Genomic DNA, 19,074 nt, shown 5'->3' on the forward strand with positions numbered 1-19,074 from the left:
TGCGTTTTCGCGCTTTTTCAGGTGAATTTTCACATTTTTTCGGTTAATCGAGCCTCAAGCTCCAATGTTTCTACTCCCGTTAACGGGTACCCATTGCAGGATTTTCCTACGCCCCTTAAGGGTGAAGATTTCGTCGAATCAACCTTTTGGAGGATTCCAGAAGATTTGCGGCCTACTTCGAGATGGCCCAGGACGCGAGTTCGTCACCCGGACCCAAGCTGTTTCGCAGCTGCCCTGGATGCGGGCTGCAGAATGTGTTTAAGGAGGACGAACATTTGCGATGCCTCTACTGTCTTCATGGGGACAAGACTCATGTAGAGAGGACTGCCAGTTCTGCAAGAACTTGTCGGAGCGGACCATGAGGGACCGTCGATCCCGTCTCGCCAGCTGGTTGGAGAAGGGCTCAACGGGTGAGAAGAAAGGGTCCGAGCTGGCTTCTAAGTCCTGTGCGGGCGCCCCGGCGACGGGGGCCCAACACCAGTCCAAGCGCCGCGGGTCTGCTGGCTCCGGGAGCGCCGAAAGGTCGGGCTCTTCGGTCGCCAGGCAGGACGCACCTTCCCCGGCACCGTCAACCACGAGCCAGCGCTCCGGTTCGGGGAAGAGGAAGTCCGAGACCCCGGGTAAGCTTCGGGAGAAGCCCCGTCCGATCTCGGGAGAGGGGGAGCGAGGCAACGCCCCTTCCCCCCCCCTTAAAGAGAAGGCCCGGGACGCACCTAAGGTGGTGAATGCCCCTACCCAGCAGGCAAAGGCCTCTATCGAGACGATTGCGGCGACTCTGGCCAAGCCGGCAGAGACCCCGCCAGCGGGGACTGCCTCCGGGACTAGAGTTTCCCTGCCGCCAAGGAGGGAATCCTCTTTTCAGCCCATCGTCATGGCCACCATGATGGAAGAAGCGAGGGGGGGCACGGTAGCCTCCTCGAGCTCGGAGTCAGCCTCGGAGGAGGAACTGACCGAGGCCGTGAGGAATCTCTAAGTCCAATTCGAGAAGGTTCGATCCCGTAAGGAAGATCCTCGGGAGATAACCGAGGAAGACGACGATGGCGAGGAAGAGCAGCCTTCCCTTCCGGCACAGCCGGAACCTAGGCCTCAGGATAGCTCGGCGGCCATTTTGTCTGCGATCCAGTCCTTATGCTCGGAGATAAGGACGAGATTACCACGGCCCAGGCCGGAGGACCCGCAACCTGGCCCGTTGGGAAGTCCTCAGGACAAACGACGGAGGATCCAACCCTCTCCTCCACTCGCCCCCGTAAGGCCTACAGTTCCCTCCTCATCCTCCCACGAGTCGGGAGATGACGGTGCGGTGGGCTCGACGACTGGTTCTGAGGGCGACGACGACGGAACGGGTCTCCCGTCTCACGGGCCTCTCCGCCCGACGAGATTGGCTCATTCCACGCCATGATCGCCAGGGCGTCCGAATTGTTCCAGCTCTGCCCGGAGGAGCAGAAAAAGGAAGGTTTCCTCTATCAGTGCCGGGAGGCCAAGAGGAAGACTGTCATTGCGGTGCCTCTAATCGATGACATCTGGGAGGAGGGCCTGTCGGTACTCAAGAACCCCTCCACGGCACCAGCCAAACGGGACCGGTACGAGAAGTACCTGGTCCCCGAGACCGCTCCCCTGTGCCTCAGGGCCCAGCCAACGCCAGACTCGGTCGTCTCGGCGGCGGCGAAGAAGAAAGCAGCGGGATCAGGAGCCTCAATGTTGAATTCCCCTCCGGACGGCGAGGGTAGGAAGTTGGACGCCATGGGGCGACTGGTCATTTCGGCGGCAGCGACGACGACGATCAAAGCGGCCAACGCCCTGGTGATCGTGGCCCGTTACGACAGGGAGCTCTGGTTTAAGCTGGCCCCCATATTGGACTTCCTACCGGACGACAAGAGGTCCGAGGCCCTGGAAATACTTCAAGAAGGCGAGGTGGGGTCGGACCACGCCATAACGGTGGCAACCGATTATTGCCGATACTGGGTTCCGCCAGCTGGGCAACGGAGTTTGCCTACGACGACGGGGTTGGCTCCAGGCGACCGACTTCCGTCAGGACGTCCAGACCAGGGTGTTGGACATGCCGTTCGACGGCAGCAACTTGTTCGGGAAGGCGGTGGACGAATCCCTCCAAGCCATAAAGACGGCCCACGCCCTAGGAGCCCTTCAGCAATGACGCCCTTTCGGAGCTCCGGAGGCAGACGGGGGGCCTCCAAGGGATCCAGCGGTGGCTCGTCGTCCTACCGCCAGGCGGCCTGCTCCTCGTCTCAGGAGGCCTACAGGGGTCGCGGCAAGCAGGGAGCGGCTCGCCGCCGTCGGCAAGGGGGCCAGGGCGGCAAGGCCACCACCTCCAAGCAGGACTGAACCGGCCGTGGCCTCGGGTCCCCACCGAAGCATGCCGGTGGGAGGCCGGCTGACGAATTTCGTCGGCGTGTGGAAGTCCATCTCCACCGACCGTTGGGTGCTGGATACCCTGGCAAGAGGACACTCTATCGAATTCCTGAAGTGCCCTCACATTCCACCTGTGGCCAGGAAGGAAAACCACGTCCCGCAACTGCTGTTGGAAGTACGGGCGATGCTCAGGAAAGGCGCCGTCGAGCTCGTCCTGAAGAGGCTCTGGGGTGTACTCAAGGTACTTCCTCATCAGGAAGAAGACTGGCGGCTGGCGCCCCATCCTGGACCTTCGTCGTTTGAACAAATACATCAGGTCACAAAAGTTCAGGATGGTCACCCTCCAGCACGTGCTGGGACAGCTGGAGGAAGGCGACTTTCTATTGTCATTGGACCTGGAGGATGCATACTTCCACGTTCCCATCCTCAAAAGTCACCGAAAGTTCCTCAGGTTCATCGTCCAGGGACGCCACTACCAATTCAGAGCACTGCCGTTCGGGTTGAAGTCGGCCCCCAGGGTCTTTACCAAGTGCCTAGCACCTGTGGCGGCGCGGCTGCGCCTGCAGGGGATTCACGTCTACCCCTACCTGGACGACTGGCTCATCCACTCAAGGACGAGGGAACTCGGCGTCGAACACACTGCGAAGACCGTCCAGCTACTCACAGACCTGGGATTCGCCATAAATTACCCAGAGTCCCACCTGGTGCTGTCGCAGGTGACCCTATTTCTGGGAGCAAAGCTCGATACGGTGAGGCGCCTGGCGGCACCATCGGAAGAACGGACGAAGACCATTCTGGGCAAAGTGCAGCACCTGCTAGCCACGGACGTGGCCAGGGTGAGGTCCATCAAGTCTCTCCTGGGGATGATGTCCTCTTGCATCTACCTGGTGCGCCTCTGCAGACTGCGGATGCGCCCTCTTCAAGAATTTCTCGACGCCCGTTGGATGCAGGCGACGGGCACCTTTGAAGACAGGGTCCCCCTCAACGAGGTGTTCTGGCGGGCGATTCAGTGGTGGGGCGTTCGAGCGCACCTCACGGCGGGCAAGGACTTTCAGACGTCGGCGTACCAGGACACTGTGACGACGGACGCCTCCCTGGAAGGTTGGGGTGCCCACACCGGAGATCTCCACGCAAGAGGCCTCCGGCTCCCGGAGGAGAAGCTCCTGCACATCAACATCCTGGAACTCCGAGCCGTGTTCTGGGCTCTCAAATCGTTCCTCCCGTCGCTCAAGGGCAAGGTGGTGCGGATCTTCAGACAACACCACGACAATGTTTTACATACGGAAGCAGGGAGGCACCAGATCCCCAGCCCTAGCCAAGGAGGCACAGGATGCGTGGCACTGGGCGGTCGCCCAGGGGATGTTCCTGGTTCCCTTCCACCTGGCAGGAGAAAGAAACACCATCGCCGACTCGCTCAGCAGGGAGCTGCGCGCGTGTCACGAGTGGGAACTGCGCCAGGATCAGGTGGATCAACTCTTCCGACGATGGGGCAAACCCCAAATCGACTTGTTCGCAACAGCGACGAACTCGAAGTGCAAGACGTTCGCCAGCAGGTTTCCCCAGCCGAGAAGCATGGGCGATGCGTTCTTGTTCCCCTGGGACGGCCTATACCTGTATGCGTTCCCTCCGTTGCCGTTGCTGCTTCGACTCATCAACCAGCTCAAGAGGTCCCGGTGCAGGATGATCCTCGTCGCACCGGTGTGGCCAAGGCAGATCTGGTTCCCGGATCTTCTGGACTTGTCAACGTCCCCTCCCATCAAGCTGTCGGCGGACGCGGATCTTCTCTCCAGAGAAAGAGGCGCCATCTTCCACCATGACCCGGCGTCGCTAAACCTGCAGGCTTGGCTCCTGCAGCGCTAGAGTTTGGAGGGTACAATATACCGGCCGACTGCAGAAAGGTTCTTGCAAAGGCCAGGGCATCCTCGACTCTCAAATGCTACGGTCACAAGTGGAAGAGGTTCTCTATCTGGTGCCGAGCACAGAAGATCAACCCCCTACGGATTACGGCCCCTCAAGTGCTGCTGTACCTGCTATCGCTGGCAAAGGCTGGGCTAGCCCATGCCTCCATTAAGATTCATCTGACGGCGATCTCCAGATATACCAGAACCACAGGACGGACGTCCCTGTGGTCCCATCGACTGGTAAAAGAGTTTATGAAAGGACTGTTCCGGTCGTTCCTGCCGGTGAAGGCCCCGGCCCCGGCGTGGGAACTTAACGTGGTGCTGACCAGGCTCATGGGGCCCCCATTCGAGCCGATGCACTCCGCACCGATGAAGTTTGTATCGAGGAAGACTGCATTCCTGGTGGCCATTACCTCCGCACGACGAGTGGGAGAGATCCAGGCCCTATCCTGCAAAGCACCGTACTTGACTTTCCATGCCTCGAGGGTGGTGCTTAGGACGCACCCCTCCTTTATGCCCAAGGTGCCGTAGGACTTCCATCTTAACGAGCCCCTGGTGTTACTGGATTTCTTCCCGTCTCCTTCGTCGCTGGCCGAGAGGACTTTGCACTCGCTGGATGTGGCTAGAGCGCTGAAGTTCTACGTGGACCGCACAAAGAGTTTTCGGAGGATATCACAGCTATTCGTGAACTTTGGACCTGTGAATCAAGGGAAGACTCTCTCGAAGTCTTCTATTTCCAGATGGCTCTCCGGCTGCATCATGCACTGCCACCGGTTGGCTAACCGACCGCTGCCAGGCCGTCCGAGAGCCCATTTGACCAGAGCGATCGCTGCTACAACGGCGTTCCTATCTGGTGTGCCCCTGCTGGACATCTGCAGGGCTGCTACGTGGAGGTCGACGCACACCTTCACGAGATTCTACTTCGTCGATTGGGATTCCAGGGAGGAGTCCAGGGTCAGCCAAGCAGTGCTGCGCAACCTGTTCGCGTAAGGTGAGCCTGGTGAGGAGGTAAGAGATGCTTAATGTTGAGTTTTTGTATTGCTTAATGTTGAGCCTTTTGCCACCTCCCGTGGTTGTGCATGTGTGTACTGCTATGTATTCTTATATTCATGAGCATGTGAATCCATGCCAGACCCCATGCTGGAGAAGGAACAAGTTACTTACCTGTAACTGTTTTTCTCCAGCATGGGTCTGACATGGATTCACATGCAAACCCTCCCGCCTACCCCTCTGCGGCTCTTCACTTGGTCATACTGCCACTTCACGTGCTACCAAATCTGAAGATGGCTGCCAGAGGCGGGGCTTAGGGAGATGGCAGTCATTGGCTGTGGTCAGTATGACGCAGAGATCGGTGATTGGTTACTACTACGAAAGACAGATCAGAAACAAAACTGATACTGATTTTTCTTTACCGAGAATTCCCAGCCTGACGACGGGGAATATTCATGAGCATGTGAATCCATGCCAGACCCATGCTGGAGAACAACAGTTACAGGTAAGTAACTTGTTCCTACTCCACCACCTCTCTTATCAGGCCTATTCAGTTGGAGAAAGGAGTAGCCATTCGGGGTTGCCAGTTGGAGAGAGTGGTTGGTGTTGTAATGTGCTTCCTAGCTGAGTGGGTGACATCACTGCTTAATGGAATGTAGTGATGTCAGTGTGAGTGGAGTGTTAGTGTGTGAGGGTTCTATGCTTGGCAGTTGGAGTTATGCTGACTTGGAAAGGACATGCCAATGTTTTGTTCCTGGGATTGAACTACAATAAATCTACTTAATAACTTACCTGCTGGCTCGGGTGTTCATCAGCTTCCAAGTTATTACAGTTGGCAGCGTCATGAGCCAAGTCTCAGTCAGGGCGCAAATATCTGGTTCAGTCTGAATAATAAGGCCTGCCACTTCATGGCAATGTTTAACAAGTGATTGTGTATTTAATAACAAACAGTTGGATGTAACACTGCTTGATGCCTGTACATGTGCCACAATAGGCTGGGGAGTTGAGTTTAAGGGCATATTCTGATCTCGTATGATAGAAGTAGAAATGTCCTGAGTTACAAGTTCCCGAACAGGACTGTGGGTAGTTAAAATATTCTCAGTTCCATTATCATTTTTAAATTTCTTTTTTTTATTTATTTATTTTTTTTTTTAATAGCAGAAACAAGATCACAACGGGAGGCTATGATTTGGACAGAGGGGAAGCAAGGGGGACCTGAACTGATAGCAGGGTACGGGTATCCACCGATACAAACAGGCCCAGGCGCGGCGGCCCTGACGCGTCCCGGAATATGCAAGAAAACTACAAACTTGAAGGGAGTTGTAGTTTTCACAAGCAAAGCGTATTCTGCCTTTAACTCTGCAGCAACAAAATAGAAGCTGAGGTGCCTTTTCAAACATGCAAGTAGGACAAACCAATTGTAATCAATGTGGTCTAGGTAAGATATTGAGTTAAAAATGTATTAAACCAAGTTTGAAGCACAGATTAAAACTGCTAAGCTATTAAGCACAATACTGGCTAAAACAAGTTAAAAGTGCTCATAGAATTTCTATCTAAAATATATCGCCCTATCTCTATCACCCCATTTATGGGCAAACTCATGGAGAAGCTGGCCATCCCCCAATTGACCCTCCACACCGAAATGGATGGCTGCCTCTATGATAATCAGTCCGTTTTCAGGGCAGCCAAAGGCACGGAAACTGTTCTCCTTAACACCAATGAAGATATACTCTGTAACCTGCACTCTAAAACTCCCTCTGTGCTGATCCTCCTCTATATTCTGTTTTTGACACAGTCAACCACTCCGTCCTCATAAGCCGTCTTCATGATACACTAGGCATTATGGACAGGGCACTGGCATGTCTGACCTCCTTCCTTTCTAACAGACCTTATCAAGGGCAAATGGGTCATTTTCTCTCCTCCACCTTTCTCTACCTGTGGTGTCCTTCGGGGCCCTATCCTATCACCATGGCTCTTCAACATCAATCTGGCCCACCTGATTTCCGCTTTGTCCCCTCATTTCCAGTGTTGGGCAGATGACACGCCACACTCTTTCAAGCTTCTGATATTCCCCCCCCCCCCCTCCCTCATACCAAACTGTTAGTCTGGCATGGTGCTTTGCCAATGATCTCTGCCTTAATGCCAGTAAAACGGAGATCCTTCTCATTTTGATGCCTGCCCCCCCCCCCCACTCTTTGGCCAGGCTCCCTGGGTCCTATCCCCTCTCTCACTTGTGAGGCAGAAATCCTTGATCATCTTTGACTCCTCTCTCTCTCTCTCCACACGTGGACCTTGCCAAGAAGTCCAATTTTCAGTTTCATCTTCTCTGGGGCATTCTACCTTTCCTCACCTTCCCCCAAAAGCTCCATGTCTCCAGAGCCCTGGTTCTCTCTAGGCTTGACTACTGCAACAGCCTCTTCCTCAACCTGCCTCTTACCTCCCTTTGCCCCCTTCAACTAATCCAGAATAGGCGTGCAAGACTTATCTTTGGCCTCAAGCCCAGGGACCACATCTCTTCTGCCCTAAAATCTCTCCACTGTCTCCCAGTGACCTCAAGGATCAAATTCAAGATCCTCTGCATCATCCACAAGGCTGTCTGGGGCCTGGGACCTCTTTACATCTAGCTTTCCCTCCCTAAATACCTCTCGACCAGAGTCCTTCGGTCTTCTGGCTCCAACTCTCTGCTGTCAAACGTTTCTCAAAGCAGAGATTGCGGTGTATATCCATTTCCTCGTGTGACTCTTTCCTCTGGAATGGCCTGTCCCTCGCACCCTCTTCAGACTTCAGCTGGATCTACTCAAGTTCCAAAATAATTGTCAAGACTTTCCTTTTTCTCCTTTTTACTTCCCTCCTCCCCCTCCCATGCTAATCTCTCCATCTGCTGCTGCGATTGGGGCCTGGTCCCTTCGAGTCATACAGGGGCCAGACCGCCCCCTACCAGTCCTCGCAGCATCCTTTGCCAGCACTTGCCCTCAGGCTTCCTTTCCCGGACTAGCCTAACTTTGCCCTCCCTGTCCACCACATTCGCCCCCCCTTTTTCCCCTGGCACTTGCCGCCTTGGCCCTCCCAGCACTTACTTGCCTACCCCTACCTTGGGGGTACCCCACTCCTGCACTCCTCCCTCCTTGCACTTATCACCTTGCCATGCACTTGCACGGTACAATTGTCACAAGGCCAATATAACCGTTTCTGTTCTACTTATGAGATTACCATGTTGCATTCCCCCCCCCCCCCCCGACCCATCTTGTCTTGTGGTGCCTGGAAACACTGGAGTATAGGTGACATACAAATGTCCAATAAATAAAACTTTGTCTAGGGTCGTGCATTGGGAAATCTAACACCATCAATTTTCTTATTTTTGTACTGCTTTCACATACATTAATTTACACAACTCCAACTGTTGTCTACTTCTAATCAAAACATTGTCTCAATCCTTTCCTCTTGTTTGCTTCCATGCTTGTGGATCGCTCATCTCCCTAAACCATTTTGAATTGGCCGTCCACATGACTTCTATAGCTGAGGCATTTCTCTTATTTAAGGTAATTCCCCCATCAATGTTCAACCGACCATTAATTGCCAGCAAATGTAGAAACCTGGTGCCGAAAATGCACAGTGCACTGATGTGACTTTTACATCTTATGCGGTTCTCTTACAGTAGAAACGCACTTTCCGGCCGCTGGGATTGCAAAATAAATCATCTAATCCCCTCTAGCAGCATATCCCAACCTTATGTGCAGCAAACATTTTATTGGTCTCTTACTTGAATCCCCCGGAGATGAGACACCATCTTTTGTATCCTGCTGATAGCCTTGTGTGTCTGTGACCTAGTAGAGATCCTCGTGTGGCTCTCGGGTCTCCGACCTCTACGGCTTGTATGGCATAAAACGCTGCATCTGGTGACTGGTGCTGTCTCTGCCTATTTCACAGGCTTGTAGTGTAATTACCTCATGCATTGCATGCTCATAACGTAATTGGGTTACATCCTCTAATGTTGTATTATAGATCTCTCGTGGCCTGTTATTAACTGACTACAAATCTCCCGACTATATGGGCAGGGCGTAGCTCAAGTGTTTTTAAACCTAATCAAAAAATATTTTTTTAAAAAAATATTAAATAGTCCATAGGCGCCCGTCTTTGAGAACAAACGCAGCGAAATTACCTATTCTTTAGGAAGGTACCCACGCGCGAGTCCGCAGCCACAGCTCACTGTACCTTTCACGGAAGGGAAATCTCTGAATGGACATCTCTGTTTGCATATCAGTCTTTGTCCCACAGTCCAGCACTGAAATGCTATGGCAATTCCTCTCTGAACAAGAGTACCAACAACAACCCCAGACACTTGTTTCAGTCTTGTTGGGCCTCCTCAGTGAGGTGGCTCTGTGCCTCTCTGAGCACAGTGAGCAAGGTGTCCAAGTCTGGATGACCCTAGGAAACTTAGGATAACTAAACCCAAGTCCCTTAAACAATAAAAAAATAGTCCGTAGGCGCCCGTCTTTGAGAACGAACACGGCTAAATGACCCTTTCTTTGGGAAGTTACTCACTCAAGAGGTGCAGCCACACATTAGCTCACTGTACCTTTCACAGAAGTCCAGACGTGGATCCCTTGCTCACTGCTCAGAGGCACAGCTCTGTGATTTATTAAATCAGTCACATGGTGGATTTGCGTTCTGTCCGTTTTGCCTCTTGCAGTATTGCCAATTGGAGCAAAAGCAAATGGTCTAGATTGGGTCTGCAACCTGCGGCTCTCCAGATGTTTTGTACCACAACTCCCTGATGGAGTTGGTGAGAGTTGCAGTCCAAAACCTCTGGAGAGCCAAAGGTTGCAGACCCCTAATCTAAATTGTGGTTAATGTGCATGAATAAACACCCACCTTAGTTATGGATTCTTATTCTGACCTTTTAATTCGTTGAAAGGTTAACATTCCATGTGTTTGCCAACCGAGATATCCAATTATAAATAAGGCAATCTAATGCCACCAGTCCCAGATGTCCAAGGCTCAACATAAGATCGGATATGTTTTGAAGTGTGACTTTTGGGTGAATGCAGCGATGTGGAATAGTTTACCATCTCTTATACCAGTCCCTTCTAACACTAATAAATACATTTTCTCATGGTAATGGACAGCAGAAGTGACATGTTTACTTGGCTGGCTCATCCAACAGCTTTGCCTTTTATTGCTTTTTTCCAGATGCTTAGCTGTATTGCCTTTTTCTAATGGTTTTAAGGATGTGACAACTGAGCCCCCTGTTCTGGGACTTTGGTACATGTTCTTCTAGAAAAAGCTTGGTGTCTATTCATTTTCTGTGTAGCAAACCGCATTGTCTTTGTCAGTTACATAGCAATTTGTGTTTGTGATGCTGCTTATGTAATGCACATTCTCAGATCACCTGTCCCGTTCAGGCATGTTTGCATGGAAATGGGGTGTCGGAGCATTAAATATGTGCATGTTTTTAAAGGTGTTTTTTGTTTTCGTTTTTTTATTAGGCTATTTAAGGTGATTATCATTCACCTATTTTTTATTTTGTTTGATTATGTGCGGTTTAATCAAACGCATATAGACGTCTTCAACATTTTCTTTCGTACAACAAACTTTGAGCGCCTATTTAAATTACGTTTAGGAACAGTAAAGTCTTTTTTTATCTGAAGTGGGATTTAAGGATATAAACAGATTTCTGTCCCATGTTTAATAAAAAAACAAACGTGAAAGTTCTTGCATAAAATGTATTTGTGATGGTGCAGAAATAGGTTGCCTTTTTCTGGCACGTTAGGTTGCCTAATTGTAAAATGATTTTTCCTTCCTGTATTCAGTTTCTGACTTAAGGGTATACATTGTCATTCAGGTTAGGTGAAACTTTTATAGAGGAAAATGGTTTCCTCGCTAACCTCTGACCTCGTCTATGTAATCTCATGAAACATGGGACACAAATGGTAAAATCACTAAAACATGGACTTGTTGTATAGCACCCAAGTGATAAGGCCACATTCAAACACGCATGCCAAATTTGTTGAAGTTTAATGAACTTCATCTTTGGGGGATGGGGGGGAATGACTGCTTTTTGCCATTGGGTTGTACATACACTGGAAAAAATCACACTTTTGGGATGCATGGCTAGTCATTTTCTGCTTTCGTTTTCGATACTTTCGGTGTACACTTAGCAGTTGACTGCAAAAGTTGAGATAATTTCTCCTTTTGTTTGTCAAAAGTAGTTTATTAAGGTTTAAGTGAACACCATGTGACAATAAAAGCTGGTGTTCTGTAATTCTTAGAATGAGGGTGAAGGCAGGGCAGGAGACCTGATCTACACGAGTTGGGGTGTCAGTGGAAAATGAAGAGCTAAATCCGAGAGGAAGGGATAAAGCATCCCACAAATCGAAAAGTGATTTATAGGGAATGCAGATGTTAAGGAAGCCATAAAAATAGCTATTCGGTGCCACTACTCAATGTGAAATCCTTTGTCCACGACTCAATGGGAGATTCCATTGAGTCGTATCCTTTGCTGAGTATCTCTTAGTTGGGAGGGTTTTTTCAGTATTTGAAAAGGTCTGGACATTGCAGGCCTCCCATCCAATACAGTGTATTAGGAGATGGAGTTAATTATTGATATTGTCTCAGCCCATTCAGAATGTGAGTACAGCCAACAACTACGGGTATTGACTGCATTCCGAACATTCTGTCTTTTTGAATCTGCCAGGCAAACAACAATGTAATCCAAGGAAGAATAAGCAACTTCTGGGTGCACCTTATTTTTGCTGCAACATGCTTTTAACCAAAACATCGGAAAACACGTTCACTTCCTTTTCTTTGACATGACACCAATTGTATGGTCATGTTAAACCTGTTTCAGTTCAACAAACTTTGTGGAGAAAAAGCATATGATTACTCGGATGCAATTCGTGATTTTTAAATGGTCATACCATCTAAAAGAGGGGACGATTTCACTATTTAGCTTTTTTTAATTACAACCTGAGATATTCTGGATTAATAAAAAGGTATGAATGTAGAATGGGATCTGGGCCTCACATTTTGAGCCCTTTAATATACAATATGCTTGGATTACAAGTAAGCACAATATACACTTTACACAGAGACAGTGCAGTCTGAATTGTTCTGACGCACACCACACCACACCACACTCCAACCTGTTAGGACAGTGTTTCTGAAGTCCAGCTAAGGGCTTAGTAAAACCATTCAACGGAGGCAGTAGAAGACTCCACTCTTAGTATAAGGCTGTGCCACCTGAGTATATGGTAGCGTAGACAGAGCAGCCAGTATTACCTTAGGAGGGAGAGGGGGCAGTAGATACAGTACAAGTGAAATTGTAATACAAAGGATCCAACGAAACACTAAAACACTATGTATTGTAAAAATAAAGGATTTATTTAAATACAGAGGCCCAGTCAAATCTAGGGGTTAAGTAAGTACTAACACATTATATAAAACCACAATATAAAAACACAGCACTATACTTGAAATCCACAGACCCAAGTATACACCTTATTTGGAACACCCAACAGTAGTTCTAGGGAAGTCAAAACCTTGTTTATATCCATTTAGTATAGGTCAAGCCTATTCTTTGGGAGTAAAATACCAATGGTTACTTTCATATTACATTCAGTAATACAAGGGCAGTAGGCCCTTCCAGTTGTACAATGACTCTTGGAACAAATCACATAAACCGTCAACTGGACGATATACTTTTGATGAATAGTGAAACACTTATCCTAGGTGCAGTAAAAACCTATAACTACTTTTGTCATAACGCACAGTTATACCAGGTGAGTAAAACCTAAGAATGTAATATACAATTACAGATGCTTTTGAAATCGGGGAACCCCAGTTTGAGGTAAGCAATAACTCTGGTAACTTATTTGGGATGGCACACAGCTAACACAATGTAAGTAAAACCCACCTACTTTAACTTCACAATGAAGGGGAAAGTAAAACCCAATGTCGCACTTTACTAAATAGTTATTCTAGGTAGGCAACAACCTAATATAGACTTATTAAGGACAGGCTAGCTTCAAGTCAGGGGAAGCAAGACCCAGTTAGGGGACACTCGTACAGTTATCCTAACAGGACTAAACTGGTGATACCAATAGTTGGAGGGAACTCCTACAATCATCCTACAGGAATAATCTGGTGAAACCAACACATTACTTTTGTAAAGAGGCACAACCTAATCACAGGAGAGTAAAATACCTTCACATCTACTTTCTATTAAACTGGCAAAACAGTGGCTAAGGAAGAAAAGATGTTAATCATACTTTTAAGAATAGGCCATCACACATTCAAGATCAGTAAGAACTTTTGTAACTGTTCACTCTTAGAATTACAGTTACCAACCTTCTCTTTACAATTAAGTAAAACACTTGATTTCTTTTCTAGGCAGAAGTCCCAACCCCTTCAGTCTTTCCCTTATCCTTGGAGCATGAGTGTTCTTAGTGGCAGAAGGGGGTGGGGGTCACTAGGACTAGTGACTAAGAGGCAGTGTTAGAAGTTCTTTAGTAGCAAACATCAGAGCTTCCTTAGGAAAACTGGCGAACAGGTGAGTACTTTACTTTAGAGCTAGAAGATGAACCAGGGGCTTCACAGAAGACACCCCTGCAGGATTCTAGCAGTGGGACTGGGTGCACTGGATGAGGGACCTCCCAATCACAGAAAACACCCCAGGACTACACAGAAATCCCAAAAGGCTTAAGGTAAGTATATACCCAATCCAACACAGTACCTCTGCAATGAAGAAGAGATTGCAGCAGGCGAACTTCAGGGACTGCAGCCAAGTACCCGGTCAGTGGATTCCTTATCCTGGAGACTGAACAGAAGACCTCAGAAGGGACTTCGCATCAGGGATCGATGAAGAAGACTCTAGGCAAGATTCCCTCACAGCTGAATGCGGTTCTGCGGATTTGGCGCCTTTTCACGGAGCACAGAAGAAGACAGAAAATTGCGGTTGGATTCTTGTCGTTTTAAATGTCCAGCACTCTTGTGAGGGGACTTTTCGGACTCGATTTGTGTCTCTGGAGATGCACCAAGATGCCCACGAAGTTTCAGCAAGATTCGGAAGACCGTGTACCGCACTGTGGCAGGAAGTCCCAGGGTATTGCAAGAATGCAAGGTCGCAGCAAACCATGGAATGGCTCAAAATGGAGGTCTTCTTGAGTCTAGTGGGTCTCACCAGGCTCTGGGTTTGGGTCGTCATTTCCGGAGTCCACAGGTCGATTGGAAGGAAGGGCTGCAGCAGGCTCTGGTTACACAGCAGGCTCTCCGGTCGCTGGAAATCGTCTACGCCGCTTTTCCTTCGTCGTCCTCTTTTGGTTTTATGTTCCAATGGTCGACATGACTTGAGATTCCAGGTTTCCAGTATTTATCAGATACTACAGCACAATCTCTGCATTCTCTGCCCGCATTTTACAAGAAGGGGGCGCCTGGTTGTCCAGGACAGCCAGCCCCCCACTGAGATTTGTCCCACTTGAAGTAAGGCGCAAGACAAAGGATGGGGAAGTTTTGGACTCCTCCCCCCACTTTCTGTGCTTACAGACTGACTGGAGCCTGGGCAGAGTGTCCAGTGGACGCCCGCCGAAGGCAAAACTCACACACAGGAATTTCCCGCCCTGGATGTCGGGGGAAGGAACCAGAAACGACAAACCCTAAAATGGCAGAAAAAGAAGACTGGGGCCATTTTGGTAAAATTAGTACCCCTGGGTGCCTTTACTGCAGCTTTGATCACAGCCCGTGGTAAAGGTGCACCAAATTAGTAAAAGGTATCACTGCCACCAGCCATTAAATGTAAGCTTGTCATTGTAACGGAAGTATTACAATGTATCCACTTTCACATTAAAACTGTATCTCCCCAGCACTCCACGTAAGGTGGGGTGTGCTGGTTTCACCTAACAAAATGTAAAGGGGATCCAAAGATCCTTTCTACCCTTGGGAACTATAGTTCACTCAAGGTTAGCACAAGAAAGTTAAATGGGGAACCCCTAGGGCAACCCAGCAACAACAGGCTCTTATTGCCAATAAGTTGTTAAACATGATTACTTTAAAAAGACACTATGGAGAGTCTAAAAAATGACACCCATAAAAAGAATTAAAGATTAGGTGAGTGTGGAAAAAGGTTCCCACTCACTGAGGTATTAATGAAAAATATCCCACTAGAAAAGCAAAACGTCCTGGGGTTGAATCAGGAAAGGAAGATTTACCAGCTCTGTGGAAATCTTACCTAAAAGTAATGTTAAACCTGTTTCAGTTAAACACACTTTGTGGAGAAAAAGCATAGGATTACTCGGATGCAATTCGTGATTTTGAAATGGTCATACCATCTAAAAGAGGGGACGATTTCACTATTTAGCTTTTTTTTTATTGCAACCTGAGCTATTCTGGATTAATAAAAAGGAATGACTGTGGAATAGGATCTGTGCCTCACAATTTGAGCCCTTAATATACAATATGCTAGGAGTACAAGTAAGTACAATTTACACATTACACAGACAGTCTGAATTGTTGTGACACACACACACACACACACACACACACACTCACCACACCACAACCCCCTGACCCCCGCTCTCGACGAAGTATCTTTCTTGGTCCACACATACACTTTGCACTCAAAGTATTTTCGATCTGAATACATGGAAGCATAATGCACTGCCGAAGAAAAACAAAGCCCACAAAATACAATTCGGAAGAGTAGCAAAGAGCACAGCCAGGTCTCCATTGCAATGCAGTACAAAAACTAGCAGCCTAACCTGCCCCCCCCCCGCCATCCACCCTTCAAATCATTCAGTTTAAACACTTTTCAGAGCTGACAAACTTCGTATCACTACAAGCACCATTAGTCCACCTCGGGTAGCAAACTCCTGTTAGCCCATCTTCACTTTCGGGGTCACCTACCGCCACATGACTTAAACCTTCTCAAAATGTCCACAGCGAGCAGTAGCCTTGATGGCCACCTGCTGCCCTTCACCAGCACTTGGCATACTGTACCTTTTTACATGTTCAGTTTTATCATTCTCTCGCACAATCTCACCATTGTTCTGGTCACCGCCTCTCAGTGCCAAGGGTTTCCGGAAGAGTGAGCACTTTACATCATGGTGGCAGCCCTAACGGCCTTACACTATATTTCTTTCACACACCTCCTTCAATGCTTTATCATCAGTCATGTTTGTGCTATATGAAGGGTCCTCTTGGGGGGGAGGGGGGAAGGACTTCAGAAGAACCTGCTAAAACCCTTCATGTTCCTTTATGTCTCGGATTGTTGCCCTTTTCATGGGATCGGCCAGCAGCATGTGTTTGAGAAGGCCAATGACTGAGGGATTCAAGTACTGAGGAGTATAAAATATACCATCACAGATCTTGAAGAGTGTTGGCACATGGTCATCATCAAATGGCAAGGTTCCACATAGTAAAGCATAAGGAATCACACCACTACTCCAAATATCCACTTCAGGGCCTGCATACAATCTTCCAGGAATTACTTCTGGTGCAGCATAGTTTGGTGAACCACAGCTAGTTCTCAGGAACTCTCCATCGCACATCTTATCAGAGACACCACAATCTGCAATTTTAGCATTCATATGCACATCCAGCAGCACATTTTATGGCCTCAGATCCCTATGGACAACCGTCTGTCTATGGTAATAAACCACACCAGAAATGATTTGCTGGAACAGATGACTACTTTCTTTCTCGTACAGCTTTCCATTTTTAGGATGTAGTCAAATAATTCTCCTCCAGAGACCTACACCATCACCGTGAAAATGTCTGGTGTGCTGATATAGTTGTATTATATGTGGATGCCTAAATAACTTTAGGCTTTGAATCTCCCATCAGATATATATATTTTTTTCCCGAACTACATCTAGGCTGCAAATCTTCTTTGTATTCAAAATCTTCACTGCAACTTTGTGTCCAGTCAACTCATGTCTGCCGAGTACCGACCCCTAGCATATAGGGGCCGATATCCACCCACCCGTCATGCTTCTATTTATCACCCACCATCTTGAACCAGGAACTGAACCTGTGCATTGTACTGGAGGTGGAACAAGGGCTAAAATATATTCCTTTTTAGTTTCATTTTGTCAACGATTTAATGTTCATGCTAAAAGGGGAGAAGAAACCTAAAAAAAAGGAATAATTATGTAAACCCAATGCACTTATGATATGCATGGACTGTAAGTGAGTATGATAAGCGCATAAAACCAGTATGTTAGGAAGAGGAGTAGACAAAGTATGAATGCACAAAATGCCTGGTTTGCAAGCAAAGCCAAAATGCACATGCACATGCATACAGTAAAGTACAGTACAGTAGGAATGAGTTGGGACAATATGCACAAAATTAAAGTGCACAATGAAATGAATCCACATGGAATACACACGGAGAGGGAATGCCATCTGCATTCACTCTCAGAAAGTGAGCTCTGCTCTTTGGTTGTGATCGCTCCAATGTGATTTAGGGTGTTAAATGTCCATGCAGTCGCTATATTGGAATGACTTCTCTGTTAGGGAGAATTCTACTTCTAGGGCTAATTTCCCTCACCTGGTGAGTCCCCAGGCAGCTTGGCTGGATTTCTGGAGTTTATTTTTGCCACCTGGTAAGTGTACATCCTTTTTCCACTCTTACATGTGTTTTGGCCTATGTGTTTTTACTCCTTGTGTGATCTTGGGCACTGGAGCACACCACTCCAGGTGCCCCTGTTCTTGTATGGGTTACACAGCACCTTTTGGTGTAGTAACCCAGGGTTGTCTTTAAGACTTCCCTCTGACTCCATTTCACTGGGGCTGACTACTGTTCCCCAGAGAAAGGTAAAGTTGCCATTTACTTTACTTAGTCATTTTTACCACAGACCCAGTACACCCCATTTTACATGGAGTACTGGAAAGGGCTAATCTGTACCCCTATTCTGTCTGTACCTCCCTGAGCATTGTTTTTGCTCTTTTAACATTTAGACTTGGCTTGTGGCACTGGTATCTACCCTAACTTTTCTACCGCGATATTAGATAAACGTGGTACTGTTCTTGGCTATTATATTAGCCTTGAACATAAACCCGCTTGACCAAATCTTCTTTCTTTTGGCTCCGGTTGGGTTTATTCGCCATTTCTTTTTGTTACAGTCCTTCTTGTGTTTTACTGTGCGCGGCAAACTAGATTCGCCTTCTTTGTTCACTGTCTTTTGGCGGGCTTCTGCAGAGAAGCCCTCCTCTTGCCGCCTGGGTGTCTAGGTAGACTGAATGTGGGGAAGGGGTGTAGTCACCCCCTGCACAGGGTATCCTAGGAAACCCAAGTCGCACTTTGCCATGAAACTACAAGGAACCGAAGAGAAGCGGAGAGAACGACGGCTGCTGCAACTACTCCGTCCAGGTGAAGCCCTGCTGCAGTCCTGAGCTATCTTCCCTTCAACGACTAAGAGGAGATCCAGTCTGGAGTTTTCTTCCCTTGAGCCTGGTGGGGATAACCAGATCATCTTCAGCCAGAGATCTCCGCCGTGGTCGAAATCGCTGCATACTGCTGTAGTGGTCCGGATAGCCACCTGCTGAGCCTCTCCTTTTTTTAAGGAGAACACATTTTCGTTGTCGCTCCTGCCGGCTTCATCCCTGCGTGGTGCAGACCCCCTTCAGACGTCCTACTTCACAACGAAGCTCGAGGAATTGTGGGTCTGCGGGAAACCAACAGGAACAACTGCCAGGGCACCAGCTGCATCGTTGGAATAAGGTACTGTCCTCCTCGAGGAAACTGGGTGAATCCCTTTTCTTCATCTTCAAGGCTCGTCCTTGTCTTCCCTCCTTCTTATAACTATTGCTTCTGAACATTTGA

The 19,074-nt window shown here is 48.4% G+C and overlaps 1 protein-coding gene and 1 pseudogene across 1 annotated transcript in view; one reads left to right on the forward strand and one right to left on the reverse strand.

Moving 5' to 3' along the window:
- The window catches only part of BCKDHB (branched chain keto acid dehydrogenase E1 subunit beta), a 1,205,043-nt gene that overhangs the window by 25,414 nt on the left and 1,160,555 nt on the right, over positions 1–19,074 (forward strand). The gene's annotated exons all lie outside the window — the stretch shown is intronic.
- On the reverse strand, positions 16,373–17,288 carry LOC138453818 (5'-AMP-activated protein kinase catalytic subunit alpha-1 pseudogene; annotated as a pseudogene).

The sequence above is a fragment of the Ambystoma mexicanum genome, chromosome 4p (genome assembly GCF_040938575.1).
Source record: "Ambystoma mexicanum isolate Mex_15411 chromosome 4p, UKY_AmexF1_1, whole genome shotgun sequence".
NCBI lineage: Eukaryota > Metazoa > Chordata > Amphibia > Caudata > Ambystomatidae > Ambystoma > Ambystoma mexicanum.